The sequence below is a fragment of the Pinus tabuliformis genome, chromosome J, assembly GCF_031772625.1.
Source record: "Pinus tabuliformis cultivar Carrire ecotype Pingquan chromosome J, CPIR1, whole genome shotgun sequence".
In the NCBI taxonomy this organism is placed as follows: Eukaryota; Viridiplantae; Streptophyta; class Pinopsida; order Pinales; family Pinaceae; genus Pinus; species Pinus tabuliformis.
In genome coordinates this window covers 244189736-244204662 of record NC_142295.1, presented here as the reverse complement: position 1 = coordinate 244204662, position 14927 = coordinate 244189736, and the positions used below count along the sequence as shown (strand labels likewise).

At 43.8% G+C, this 14927-nt stretch overlaps 1 protein-coding gene across 1 annotated transcript in view; it reads left to right on the top strand.

Moving 5' to 3' along the window:
- Positions 1-14927, top strand: part of LOC149226677 (protein CROWDED NUCLEI 4-like) — a 212842-nt gene that overhangs the window by 22953 nt on the left and 174962 nt on the right. The gene's annotated exons all lie outside the window — the stretch shown is intronic.

The following is a 14927-nucleotide window of genomic DNA, read 5'->3' as shown; positions in this document are numbered from 1 at the left end:
ACCATGACTTAATTAATTCTGATTAATTAATCATATTTCCTAAGTTTAGACTTAGGAAATATTAAAAACTCACTAATAAATCTAATTAAGTAGTCTCTAGGTGGAATTTCCAGAAACGATTTCTGGGTATTGGAGAATACATGTATTCTAGCCTCTCCATTAAATCTCGTGGCTAGAACACATTCTATAATACAAAAACTAACACTTCTACTATGGACCTATTCTTTCTTTCAAGTACTCCATTTTTCTCAGGGTTATAAGGTACAATAGTTTCCTTCTCGATCCCAGCTTGCTTGCAAAAGTCAATGAAATCATTTGACATATATTCTTCACCATTGTCGGACCTAAGGACTTTGATCTTCTTCCCTGTTCGATTTTATATTAGCACCTTGAAGCCCTTGAACATATCAAAAGCCTCATCCTTATGCTAGAAGTATAATATCAATGTCTTCCTAGAGAAGTCATCAATGAAGATTATGTAGTAGAGATGGCCACCAAGAGAGTGCACTGGCATGGGTGCATATAGGTTAGAATGAATGAGTTGAATAATACCATTGGTCTTGATCTTGCTGGAGGGGAATGGTCCTCTTGTCTTCATTCCATTGGCACACCCTGGACATACTCCATCATGACTAGCTTGAACATTGGGTATCCCAAAAACCAACTTCTTTAATTTCGGCATAGCTTCATGTTGTAGATGTGCCAATATTCGGTGCCAAAGCTCAATTTGATGATTGATGTCATGGACCATTGCTAGCAGAGGTCTTCCCTTGACTCTATAGATTCCTTCAATTCTAGATCCCAAGGTAAAAACATCTCTCATACAAGATTCCATAGGCCAGGTAAGGACCTTTCCACTTATGAAGGCTACTCTCATCCCTTTGTCTTCCAAGGTAGATATAGATGCCAAGTTCTTTTTTAGTCCTGGAACATACATCACATCATGAAGAAGAACGGATTCTCTATAATCCAAATGAAATTTGACGAAACCAAAACCCTTCACAGGATGAGTAGTCTTGTCCCCAAGAATGATCTTTAGACCTAACTCCCTCTCATCCAGATTTGAGAGGACTTCCTTATACCCAGAGAAATGTCTATGTTGAAATTTCCAAGTCTATCCTTTAGAAATTTAATTTGTATTCTTCTGGTTTATTTCTTCTACTTGTTAAATTTGAACAAGTTATTTAAAACATATAAATAACGAAATAAACACAATACAGTCTCAACATCTACAGATCATCAATTGAAAGAAAACAAGCACACAAGTGACACCGTTATTTTTGGACAAATGTCCCTGGAAAAACCCAATACGGGAAAATTGGTGCAGCTATTCTAAGGGTTTATTATTATGCAGTATTTCTTCGAGTACAATTGGGTGCCAAACTGGCTCACCCGACAGAGAAAAATAACTGGCAGCAATACCTTTCTATTCGGAAACAGGTATTCAAAAAACCTGTCCCACGAAACCCTCTCCAGCGACTCTGAAGCACTGCGCTGGCCCTTATGGCCTTTGCGTCAGCCCCAAACCCCTCTGCGTCAGCCCTCTGAGGCACTGCGCAGCCTCTGGGACCCTCTGCATCACTCTAGCTTCTCTCTGCATGGATGACACAGTCCCTTTGGCTTCTGTGCTGTCTCTGTTGGGCTCTGCGTGGTCTGCTCTGGTTGCTTCTTCTCTTTCATTGCCTCTGCGCTGGTTTCTTTGCATTGTCTCTGCCTCTCTGTCTAGTACTCACTGCCCCTCGCTGCTAATCACTAATTCGACTTTGGTTAGCAACCCCGCTCTAGCAAATCGAATGACTAATCACTCTGGTGTGTCTTCCAACTGACCCTCAAGCCTCCTCCCATACTTTTCTCGTTGGTCCTTCAATGGTCGAGATTAAGTCTCTAATCAACGGCTAAGATTAGATTTGGTTTGATCCATGACTTTTGGAACTTTCTAACCCAGTTTTATATTAATACCCATTAATCTTTTATTTTTCCTAAGTTTAGACTTAGCAACTCCATTAAAAATATTAATTATTTTAATATCTCCCAAACCGGGTACAATATGTTCAAACCATTTTTGGGTCTTGGAGATCTCATGTGCTTTAGCCTCTCCACCAATTTTCATGGCTAGAGCACATCCGATGCTACACAAAATCAACACTCCCTCTTAGCGAGGACTGTGCTCTAGTAATACTCCTCACTGAGCATCACTCTGATTATCTGGCACTGGTACCTGTGATGATGTTAGGCCTCCCCGCCCAACATCCTTTGCATTGCTACATCCTTTACTGCTATCCATGTCCCCGCCACTGCCACTGCTGCATCCGTACGAGAGCTGCCTTTGCATCCGTGCTGCTATTGGTCCATCCTCCCAACACTGCATCTACACTGCATCCCCCTCGCATCATGTTGCATCGTGCTACTACATACTGCTACTGCACTGAAACCCAGTTACTGAGAAGTAATTAACTAATCCACCCAACTTCTGACATCCCTGCGAGGCTAGAAATACTCCCGATGTTGAAGCTCCCTCTGCCGCTAACAAGTGCTCCCTCTACTAACCTCTGTGTTGTTGCAACAACTCCCTGCATCTCGCACCGTTGCACACCTCTCTGTGCCACCCTGCACTGGTGCAACACTCTCTGTGCCTCTCGCAATGTTGCAGCCTGCTAGCCTCGCGCTGCTCAGGGACTCCTGCATTGTAGCACTCTCTGCTGCTTCATCAACATCTGTCTCTACCGACATCCGCCAGTCCTGCTACTCCTCTTCGGGGCTCCCATAGCAAGGTATAATCCAAGAGGTTGAGTACCTCAAGGATCCAGCCCCTCATTGCCTGTAGTCTTCTTGACTACATCTCGATGTCTCCCCACCTCTTCTCTAGAGGGACATGAGCACTTATGGTACAATCGTCATCCTCCTTGACTTCCTTCTCCGCCTTCGTTGGCTGCCTTAGAGTCAGATGCCTCTCCCTTGTTCTTCTTCCTCGGACACTGGTTTGCATAATGACTCAGTTCCCCATAGTGGAAGCACTTGATCTTGGAGAGGTCCTTCTTCTTCCTCTTCTCCTGCTTTCCCGCAGATGCTAGCACTACATCCTCTTCCTCTTTCTTCTTGATCTTGACTCTTTTTCCGCTACTTCTCGTCTTGCTCAACCGCCTAATCTCCTCTTGGTGAAAAGTCGCCAACAATTCTTCCCAATCTAGAAGATCTACCCTGCCCAGTATGCTCTAGACAAATGTTTCCCATTCCTTGGAGACTGCGTTAAGTGCGGTCCTCACCAACATCTCCTCATCCGGTGTGGCCCCTACGGAAGTCAGCTGGTCTCGGATCTCCTTAAACTGACTGAGGAAGTGATCTATTTGCTTCCCCTTCTGCATCTAGTATGACCGCAGCTGATTCTCAAGTAACATCTTCCTCTGTACAGAAGTATGCTGGTACAATTTCTTCAGGGCGTCCCACATTTCCTTTTTCATCTCCTTCTTGGCAGTATGTTGGATCACATGATCCTTGACCCCATCAAGGATGATGCACTTCACCCTGGCCATTGCCTCCTCGAACTTTTCATTTTCAGCCAGGTCAACTGGGATTGCCAAAGTTCTCAAGGCAAAGGCCTTGATGCGATGTCTATCTAGAATGGACAGGATCTTGGCCTTCCAGACCATAAAGTTGGACGCCCCATCCAACCTGTCCTGATCCCTCAGCCCATTCATGGCCATCTTTCTGCACTTTTGTCGACTCCTCCGAGTCTCTCTACTTCCCTCTGGAAGTTCTTTCTTCAACTCCTGCTGAGTCTCTCTACTTCCCGCCTGGAAGTTATCGGCTAGAATCCCTCTGAGTCTCTCTACTTCCCACCTAGAAGTTATCTGCTAGACTCCCTCTGAGTCCCAATTTCCCTCCTGGAAATCCTTATGCCAATTGTCAAGTCGCCCCTCTTCAATTGTTTGTGCACCCGCAACACTAATCCAGATTCCTTGGCTAGAAATCCACCTCGGTAGCAACTCCCTCTACCTTGGTTTTGCCCTGTTAGGTACTTTTCTGCCCATAGTACCCCACCAGCTTTGCTCCCGCAAACTGCGCACAACTTCCTATGCCCCAGCAATTGAAGGACTGAGCCTCTAGGCTCTGCGCAATCCCGGCACTGGCAAAACAACTCCCTCAACCAATTGCTTCAACCCTCCTGGTCTCTGCGTAGCTCTGTGTGAGCCTCTTTTTTCCCTCCTTAGCCTCTGCGCTGACGTCTCTCTGGCCCGGACTGATGATGCAGTTCCTCTGCGTCAGCCCTTCTTCTGTCGCTTTTGCAAGGATCAACTTTTGTCACTCGGGACAATTGATTCTGCTGCAAATGCTTTGCTTAGTTGATGCCTTTAGCTCTTGTGATCTGCAACCACACTCTGATACCATGTTGAAATTTCTAAGTCTATCCATTAGAAATTTAATCTGTATTCTTCTGGTTTATTTCTTCTACTTGTTAAATTCGAACAAGTTATTTAAAACATATAAATAAGGAAATAAACACAATACAGTCTCAACATCTACAGATCATCAATTGAAAGAAAACAAGCACACAAGTAACACCGTTATTTTTGGACAAATGTCCCTGGAAAAACCCGATGTGGGAAATTATGAGGGTTTATTATTATGCAGTATTTCCTTGAGTACAATTGAGTGCCAAACTGGCTCACTCAACAGAGAAAAATAACTGGCAGCAATACCTCTCTATTCGGAAATAGGTATCCAAAAGCCTGTCCCACAAAACCCTCTCCAGTGACTCTGAAGCACTCCGCTGGCCCCTTTTGGCCTCTGCGTCAACCCCAAACCCCTTTGCGTCAGCCCTCTGAGGCACTGCGCAGTGTCTGGGACCCTCTGTGTCACTCCAACTTCTCTCTGCATGGATGACGTAGTCCCTTTGGCCTCTGCGCTGTCTCTGCTGGGCTCTGCGTGGTCTGCTCTGGTTGCTGCTTCTCTCTCTTTGCCTCTGCGCTGGTCTCTTGGCACTGTCTCTGCCTCTCTATCTAGTACTCACTACCCCTCGCTGCTAATCACTAAGTTGACTTTGGTTAGCAACTCCGCTCTAGCAAATCGAATGACTAATCACTCTGGTGTGTCTTCCAACCGACCCTCAAGCCTCCTCCTATACTTTTCTCGTTGGTCCTTCAATGGCCAAGATTAAATCTCTAATCAACGTCTAAGATTAGATTTGGTTTGATCCATGACTTTTGGAACCTTCTAAATCAGTTTTATATTAATACCCATTAATATTTTATTTTTCCTAAGTTTAGACTTAGCAACTCCATTAAAAATATTAATTATTTTAATATTTCCCAAACTGGGTACAATCTGTCCCAACCTTTTTTGGGTCTTGGAGATCTCTTGTGCTTTAGCCTCTCCACCAATTTTCATGGCTAGAGCACATCCGATGCTACCCCAAATCAACGGTCTAGAATCCCCACTATCTACCAACTATCATACGAATCCGGAGGGGAAGAAATAGAAAGTGCATAAATAAGAATATAGTCAAATTGACTAGAAGCTGCATTATTTTCATGCCTGGAGTTCCTTGACTTATTTTGAGGATGATGGCCTTCTTCACGATCATCTGGAGCATCTCTTCTTCTATCATCTCCTCTTCTTTGATCATCTCCTATTCTTCTATTATTGAACCTGCTATTGTTGAAGCCACGATTGTTGTTGTACCTTGACCTTGGAGCATTCCTCTTTTCTTGACAATCTTGAGCATAGTGGCCAAACCTGTGACAATTATAACATTCAATCTTTGACATATCCCTGTCCCTTCTTGATCTTCTATTAGAGTCCCTAAATTTCGGAGCAGGCTTCCTTATATTAGAGCTTTCATTTTCTTGTCTTACGTAGCAAATGCAGATGGCTCTCCTTCTTCATGCTTTTGAATCCTCCCTCTGGAGATCATCCTGGTTTCCTCTTGAGTGCATTTTCCAACCAGCGCATCAAATGTTGGAAATTGATTATTGTTGCTAATATTAGTAATGAATGTTTTCCAAATAGGAGGAGGACCTTGTAGATTGACCATCACCAACTCTCTATCAGATATATGCTCCCCAACAGTTTGCAATTGATCCCTTAATTGGGATACCCACATAACATAGGATTGTGCATATTCCCCTTTGTTCATTTTCAATTCCTTGAGTTTATTCTTCAAGGAGAGGATATGGTTGAAGTTGTTGACTTGATACATCCCAACCAACTTATCATAAATGTCTTTAGACTTCTTCAAGCTACCAACATAAACAAGTAAATGATCTTGCAAACCATCAATGATAATTTTCTTAGCTTTGATCTCACCTTTCTTGTACTTGGACTTGGTGGAAATAGGAGCATTCTTTGGAGGCTCAGGAACTTTTCCTTCCACATATTCCAAGACATCATTTTCATCTAGTATTACTTCCAACCTGATCTTCCAAGCTGCAAAATTTGAAGAGTCACCCAAAGATGTAGTCATCTTGATCAAATTAGATGGGCTCCTTTAAATTCTTCCAAATATTATTGCTTTAGTCTCTTGTCTCTTTTGCGCTTGTTTGCACCTTGGCTCTGAAATCATGTTAATTTTCCAGTGTCCTATGTTGTTACAATCACTTTAGCCCAATCCTTAACTTTAATTAGCAATCAATTCGATCTTCTAGTAATAAATGACAATTGTAGATAGAATAGTAAATGCAATGTACAATAGAAGACAATCAAGAGCGATAACATTAGACACTATGATTGGTCAAAAACTAGGGAAAAACCTCACAAGGGGGAACCCTTTCAAATTCTTCTTCTTATTAGATTTTCATAAAATGTTCAATAGAGAGTACAATGTTCCAAATTCATCAACCTGGAGTCAAAGTCAATCCTTTGGCTATTAACAAAGTTAACCAACCAATATTCAAATGATGAGCCAATAGTCAAATCTGTCCTAAGTCAAATTTGGTCAAAGGTAAACTTTGTAATTATGTCAAAGTCAATAACAGTCTAATGTGCCCTAACCAGTCCACAAGTCAACGGTCAAAGTTCCCTCTGAGGGCTTAGTCAATAGTCAAAGTATTCGGAATTGAATGCTGGTCAAAGCCCAAAACAGTCCCAAAACACTTAGTCAAAAGAGAGATAATCTGTGGTCCAAGCTTTAGCTGGTCTATGGTCAACGCAGGTCAAAGTCCCGCGGTCAATGCAAGTCAGTGTGCCCAGAAATACTCGGTTTTTGTGCCAATAAATGCAACCTCTTCAAACAGATCCAAATTGTCAGTTTTTGTAGCATCGGATGGTGTTCTAGTCTCGACAGTGGTCACAGAGGCTAAGAAACATTAGGACTCTAGGACTCAAAAAAGGTTTAAAGAAAATCCAACTAGAAATGCCTTAATTAAGTTAATTAATCAATAATTTAATTTTTTCTAAGTCTAACTTAGGAAAAATGATTAATTAACAACAATTAATTGAGGGAGGTAAGATTTCTCTAGAAACTCACACAGATCGACTAGGAAATGGTCTCAACCATTGCTTAAGTTTTAATCTTGGCCGTTGGAGTCCCAACTAGAGATTATAAGAAGAAGTCGATGGGTAGATGGAGGAACACACTTGAGATCGATTTCCTTGGGCAGTTCGACTTTCTACAGAGCCACAACATTCTGCGGGAAGAGTTCGATCTAAAGAGGGGATGCAGGGACAGAGGGGTAGAGACAGTGAGTCTGGAGGAAGTTTTCTAGTTCTGGAGGGTTAGAAAGAGGAGGCCAAACAAATTCTTCAGGAGGCTACGTAGATGCAATGCAGAGCCTCAAGTGAACAGTTCGATTTAGCTGAAAGGAAGGATGTTTTCAGTTCTAGAGGTCGAGAAAATTTTTCCAAGGGGCTGAAGAAGGATTTTGCCAGTAGCAGCAGGCGGGACGGCTAGATTGGCAGCGGATTCAGGTAGAGCATTTGGTAGGCAGTGTAGGGGTGACGTAGAGCCTACATAAATCAGTTTGGACGACTATCTTTTCAGAGGTCAAACAGTACCGATATTTCTCGGAGGGAGGGTAAAATCCCTTGGTATGTTTTTGCCAGAATTTCTCTTGAGTAGATTTGCCAGTTTGGCAACAGAAATTGTACTCAAACTTTCTCACTGCTGCTTAATAATAAAAACCCTTAGTTGTTGCACTAGTTTTCCCACATTGGGTTTTCCGGGGACTTTTGTCCAAAAATAACGGTGTTATATTTTTGTGTGTGTGCGCCAGTATTTTCTCAGTTTCTAGTTTATCTTTTGCAGTATTTATTTTGGTAAAAATTGCAGTTGTGATTTATTCGTTGTTTGCTGTAGCAAATAAACTGGTAATTAATTTACAATTAGAAGAATAATTTCTAGTTGCTGCAATAGTTGACATTTTCACACAAATCTGGTAAAACCAAGTCAACACGTGCCAATACAATGTTGATCAATGTTGGTCAAAGTCTCCCAAACAGAAGTAAAACTCGGTCACTAGAAAAGAGAGACTCCTCCTTCACACGTGAAGAGAACCATGCAATATTTATGATGTATGAACCAATAGAGAGAAGAGAGAGATGCTTGATGTGATGATCCAAAGTGATGTGCCTTGACTTGTATTTATATGTGATGGAGGAGGGCTAATTTGTCTTCTAGGTTGACCTGGACTTTTGTGACATTATGGGTTTTCACTTCAAAAATATTTTTTTCCTTAACCAAATTAAATTCTTCCAAGGGAAATTTGGGGCTTCTCTGGATGAGGAAGATTGTCCAATGGAGGGAATTTATCCCTGAGCTGCCAAATTAACAAAGGGGGTATTCACAAGTTGAAACAACACTTGGTTGGGATAATAGGCCAAATAAAGCCATGTAAAGCACCAAATGAACTAATAGGGCATAATTTCTTGAGAGGTTTGAGAAGTATGAAGAGGATAAGGCTAGGGATAAGGCTATCCAAGAAGAAATTGTAAGGAAGAGGGAATTTGTACAAGCCATGAAAGCAAGTGGGTGTGAAGATTTTGAGATTCAAGACTCCTCTTTTGTCCATTAAGATTTTGAGATTCAAGACTCCTCTTTTGTCCCTTCCACCAATGTCCATGATCCATTCTATTAAATTCCTCCTAGTCTTGGGTCTTGCAATCAAGGCCAATAATCTAACGGTAAAAAGAGGATTGACATCAAGAGTTATTTCATGCTTTCCTCCGCTACTGCCTCTGGTAATGGGTCTAACTCAACCCACTTTGGATAACCATTGGAAAAATCAATGAAAAGAAGTTGCTTTTCAATACATTGTAAAATGGTGGTATGATGCAGATATCCCCTTTAATGTTTCTTGCTCACCTTATTACCAATCTATGTGAGTCTATTATATATGCAGGAAAGTTCTTCAAAGGCCCTAGTATGCTTGACTTGAGGGGAAGTCTTTTGCAATAAGAGATTTTTTCCTTTGAAGAATATTTGACTGAGTATAGAGATTCATCGACCAAAATTAGGATCCACTATGTCAAATAGATGGATTGATCGAAAGAACTACACCATCGTTAATTTCATTGTTTCTTTCCCTGAAGGAAACTGTAATATCCCTTACCAGGAATATTCCTCAAACACAAGGAAAACTCCAACCAGAGATGGTCTAGGAGGGTATTTACCAGATATGTCGCCTCTGAAAAGAGGACGAGATCTGGAGGCTGCCTGGCCCTTTCCAGACTCTGTCTAAGAGTATACGAAAACACACAAGTGGTATAATAGCCGAGAACGATCAAAGAGATACAAATAATAATGCAACATATAACAATATAACCATAAGCAGATACTCAAGAAATGCAGAGCGAATGCTGAGCCATTTTATTATACTGAGTAATAGAATGAGTACAGGAGGTGATCAGGAAGATGGCACCTTGACTTGCACCAGGCAAGTGAGGAAATATGCTCAGAATAGCAAAGGAATGGCCCCTTTCTGAACTGCATCCAAGCTGTTGGAGAACTGTCGTGCTACTGCTGCTGCTAGAAATCAAATGAGGATTTGGGGCGGCTCCTCTCCTTAGAAAAGGCTGAAACTCTTGAATTAGACTCTACTCAAGAAACCCTTAAAAGCCCATAAAGCTTTTCTGAAATGGCCGACCCCCGAAAATCACCCCCTTGGGGTTCTACGCAGTCCCTCAATGCTCTGCATTGCCACTGAATGAAACCCTCCAAAAAACTGCCTGAAACCCCCGCCAAAACTTTCCAATATGCAAGAGCCGATCCCCTGCTCTACCTCTCAGCACAAATCCTCCTGCAAACCCTCAACCCAGACTCTTGCCAAAAAGAACTGCGTCCTCCTCTCAGTGCTGCACAGTCCTCGAAAACGCTGATGAAACTGCTGCTGAAATGCTGATGAAACTATTGTTGGAATGCCAATGGAAATACCTTGCCCGAGCAGACACTCGAAGTCCCCTGGGGCTAAGGGTGAGATCTCCGAACGGAGACACTCAATGCACTAAACAGTGTTGCAGACTAGTTAAACAATCAACGTGCTCTAAGTCGAAATGACTATCACAAATGCTCATAGCAGGAATGACCAAAATGAGGGGGCTCCTCTCTCTTTTATAGCCTTTGCCTCTCTCAATCCCAAGGCTCACCTCCTCCTACGTGATTCCCCTCTTGCCACGTGTTTCTTCCCTCCTGCGCAGTTCCTCCATGTGTCTGCGTGAGCTCCATTTCTGCGTCCACCTTTGGCCCCCCTGGCTCCCCTTTAAGTCACAACGTCGTGCTACTAGGAGGTGAATTTTTATTCTAAAAGTGAGTTATGTCCCCCTATCTCACTTTTTTATTTACAAATAACTATAGAAGGTAAAAATTGAACAAAATCGAATATTCCAATTAGCCATGGCTAATTAGGAATATTACAGTCTCCCTCGGCAAAATGTTGCTTGTCCTCAAGCAACTAAAGTGATGGATGTTGTAAGATCTTCTCACTCTCCCAAGTGGCATCCTCATCTGGCAAATTCTTCCACCTCACCAAGAATTCCCGAACCGTCCTACTTCGCAGCGACCTCTCCCTGGTATCAATGATAGCCTCCGGCTGCAATACCAAATGCCCCTCATCATCCATGGGGGGTAGCTCATCTGTCACTGTCACTTGCTGCCCCAATGCCTTCTTCAGGCATGATACATGAAAAATGTTATGAATCTTGCTACTTTGGGGTAGCTCTAACTCATATGCAACCTGTCCAATCTTGTGTATCACCCTGTATGGCCCATAAAAGCGGGGCTTGAGCTTCTCAGCCCCCTTCTGCTTCAGTGACGACTGTCGGTATGGCTGTAATCGTAGGTAGACCATGTCCCCTACCTCGAACTATCTCTCCACCTGACCCCTGTCGGCATACAGCTTCTGCTGGTTCTGCATTGTAGCCATGTTATCCTTGAGAGCTCAGAGGATATCCTGACTCTCTTGGATACAGATCTTGGCTCTAGGAGCCCTACTATCACCAAACATCACGTCAACAAAAGATAAAGGATGATACCTATATAAGGCATAGAATGGTGACATACCAATGGACATGTGATGTGAAGTATTGTAGCAGTACTCCCCTAGATGCAGCCACTTCAGCCATGCTCGCTGCGGCCCACTGATATAGTTACGCAAGTAGCCCTCCAGCCACTTGTTAACTATCTCTATCTGCCCATCCGTTTGTGGGTGATAACTGGTACTCGGTGTCAACTCCGTCCCCACCAACCAGAAAAGCTCATGCCAAAACCCGCCCATGAAACTATTGTTCCTATCACTGACGATGGTCTTACGAAGACCATGTAGCCTGAAGATCTCCCTGAAGAACAACTTGGCCACCTGTGCTGCTCTATAGTGTGCGGATATGGAAAAAAAATGTGCGTACTTCGTCAGTCGATCAACGACGACAAAGCCACAATCCTTGCCCTGTACCATGGGCAACCCTGTGATGAAGTCCATCGAAATACTCTCCCATTTCCCCTCCGGAATGGGAAGAGGCTACAATAAACCCGCGGGATGGCTCATCTCTCCTTTTTTCCTCTGGCAAACATCACACTCCTGGATGTGCTGGAGTACGTCCTCCTTGAGGCCCTTCCATGAGAACCTCTCTCTAATGGCCCTGTAGGTTTTGGTAAACCCTCAATGTCCTGCCAAAGGTGAATCATGTGATGCTTGGAGTATCTTCTTCTTGAGTTGAGACCCCTCAGTCAAGAAGATCCGGTCCCTGTAATAGATGATCACATCGACCACCCTGTACCTGTCATCTGCCACCTGCCCATCCAAAACCTCACATGCAAACCTGTCCTTGGAGTACTCTACTAAGAGTCGAGCCCTCCAATTTGTATCCATGCTCATAAGAGACAACGTGGTTGGTCTACGTGAAAGGGCATCTGCTACCACGTTGTTCTTACCTTTGACATACTCAATGTCAAAGTCATATGCTTGGATCTTACTGATCCACTTCTGCTGCCTCTCCTGTCGCTGCATTTGCTCCAAAAAGAACTTGAGGATGTTGTGATCAGTCCTCACCCTGAACCTGTTACCCACCAAATACTGTCGGTACTTATCCAATGCATGCATGATGGCTAGCATCTCCTTGTCGTATATGGAATACAACCTCTCGTGCGGAAGGAGCTTCTAGCTCTCAAAGGCTATAGGGTGACCTCCCTGCATCAATACTGCGCCGATCCCCTCTCCCGATGCATCAAACTCCAAAACAAATGGCTGCGTAAAATCTGGCAACGTAAGCACCGGGCAGCTGCTCATAACCTCCTTGAGCTTGTCAAAGGCTCGTTGCGCTATATTTGACCAACTGAATGCCCCCTTGCTCGTCAAATTTGTCAGGGGTGCAGCAAGCTGTGAGAAACCTTTGATGAACTTTTGATAGTAAGTACAGATGCCAATGAATCCTCGAAGTTCCGTCACGTTTCTCGGCTCCAGCCATTCTCTGATGGCCCTGATCTTCTCCTTCTGGACCCTCACTCCGTCCACCCCTATGATTTGTCCCAGATACAACATCTCCGTCACCCAAACTCACACTTGGAGATTTTGGCATAGAACTACTACTCCTGTAGAATACGCAATACTGTCTCAATGTGCTGGAGATGCTCCTTCCAAGTCCTGCTGTATATGAGAATATCATCAAAGAATACCAACACAAACTTCCTCAAGTGACTACGGAAGATGTGATTCATGTATGACTGAAATGTAGCGGGGGCGTTGGTTAGCCCAAAAGGCATCACCAAGAACTCAAAGTGCCCATAGTGACACCTGAAGGCAGTCTTTGGAATGTCCTGCTCCCTCACGCGAATCTGATGGTACCCAGCCTCAAATCAATCTTTGAGAAGAAACGTGCCCCTCTCAACTCGTCCATCAACTCATCGATCCTGGGTATGGGATACCTGTTCTTCAGGGTCTTCTTGTTCAGGGTCTTGTAGTCAATGCCCATCCTCAACGTACCGTCCTTCTTCTTTACCAACACCACAGAAGAAGCAAAAGGACTCGTGCTCGGTCGAATGTGCCCAAGAGCCAGCAACTTCTGGATAGCCCTCTCAATCTCATCCCGATAGGCCTTGGGGTGCCTATAGGGGGTGGTGATCACTACCTGTATGCCCTACTCAAGCTCGATGGTGCCCTGAAACCCCCGATCTGGTGGTTGTCCTGGTGGAATCTCCCCAAACACTATGGCATACCGATCAAGGATGGATTGTATCTCTGGATGTACCGTCTGCCTTGTAGTCCCTGCCTCTGATGCACGCAGCTCCACTGCCCACTCTATGTCTCCCTTCCAGAAGACTGCCTCCATCCAATAGCCAAAGCAGTCTGAGGCGAATATGTGTGTTGTCCCTGTATCTTCTCATGCCTCCCTGTCTTCTCATCATCCCACTCCATCTCTAGGGTCTTCCAATCTGTCGTGACCTTCCCTAGAGTGATAAGCCACTGAACACCCAGTATCATGTTGGTGTCCGGAATATCGACCACGAAAAAGTGGTCAGTCAATGTGTAGGTGCCCATCGTCACTGAAAGCTCTGGAACATAACGAGCACACGTCATGGTCTGATCTCCTGGGACCAAGACTGAAAACCCATCGAAGTTCTCTATCTGTATACCTCTTCGCTCAACCATCTGTGCATCGATGAAGTTGTGGGTCGCCCCACTGTCAACCAAAACTGATACTTGCTGGCCACGTACTGTCCCCCGTACGCGTAGCATCAGATACTTGGGAACTCCTCGCAATGCTGCAAGGGCCCCTCCGGTGGGTGCAAAAGATGCACCACCTACTGGTGGTGGTGGAGGTGGCAAAGGTCCCTGTACGACATGCCTATCTATTAAATTGGCAACTAGGGCCAAACTCCATGTGGGTCAGCTTATTTATGGCAACTGATATTTTTATTGGAACCCTCTCATTGAGAGGTGTAGGATTGATCCAAAGATCATCCGTTTCTGATAAGTATTTATGGAGATATGAATCTATTTTGTTTATGTAATTATTATCAAGCCGACTAGCTCTTACGTAGGCTCAAGAAGCCCAAACGTCGTGTCTATTCATCACCTACGTTTTAGTATAAATTGAAGAGGACTTGAGGTCATTTGGAAATACACATTCTTCATGTGCTCTCCTCTCCACGTCTTGGGTTTTTGGAGAAGGAGAGACACTAAAGAAGGATGCCCTAAGATGATGCCCTAATTTGCATGTTGGAAATGGATACACTCAGCCACAGACTAAGGAAACAGTAACACGCTGTTCATGGAGTCATTCACACGCAGATTATGGAAACATGTAATACGTTTTTCATGGAAATGAGCCGTAGTGATGAAGAGGTGCCGTAGTTCAACGCATGGTAATCTACACGCTGTTCATATTCAACGCAGTCAATACTCCTTCAACGCAGTATCTTGTGTCCTCTTGTCTTGGCTTATCTTCTGCGATTTATATTTATGTTTTATCTGCAGTTTACTTTAACGCTGATGTGATTGCTAAAT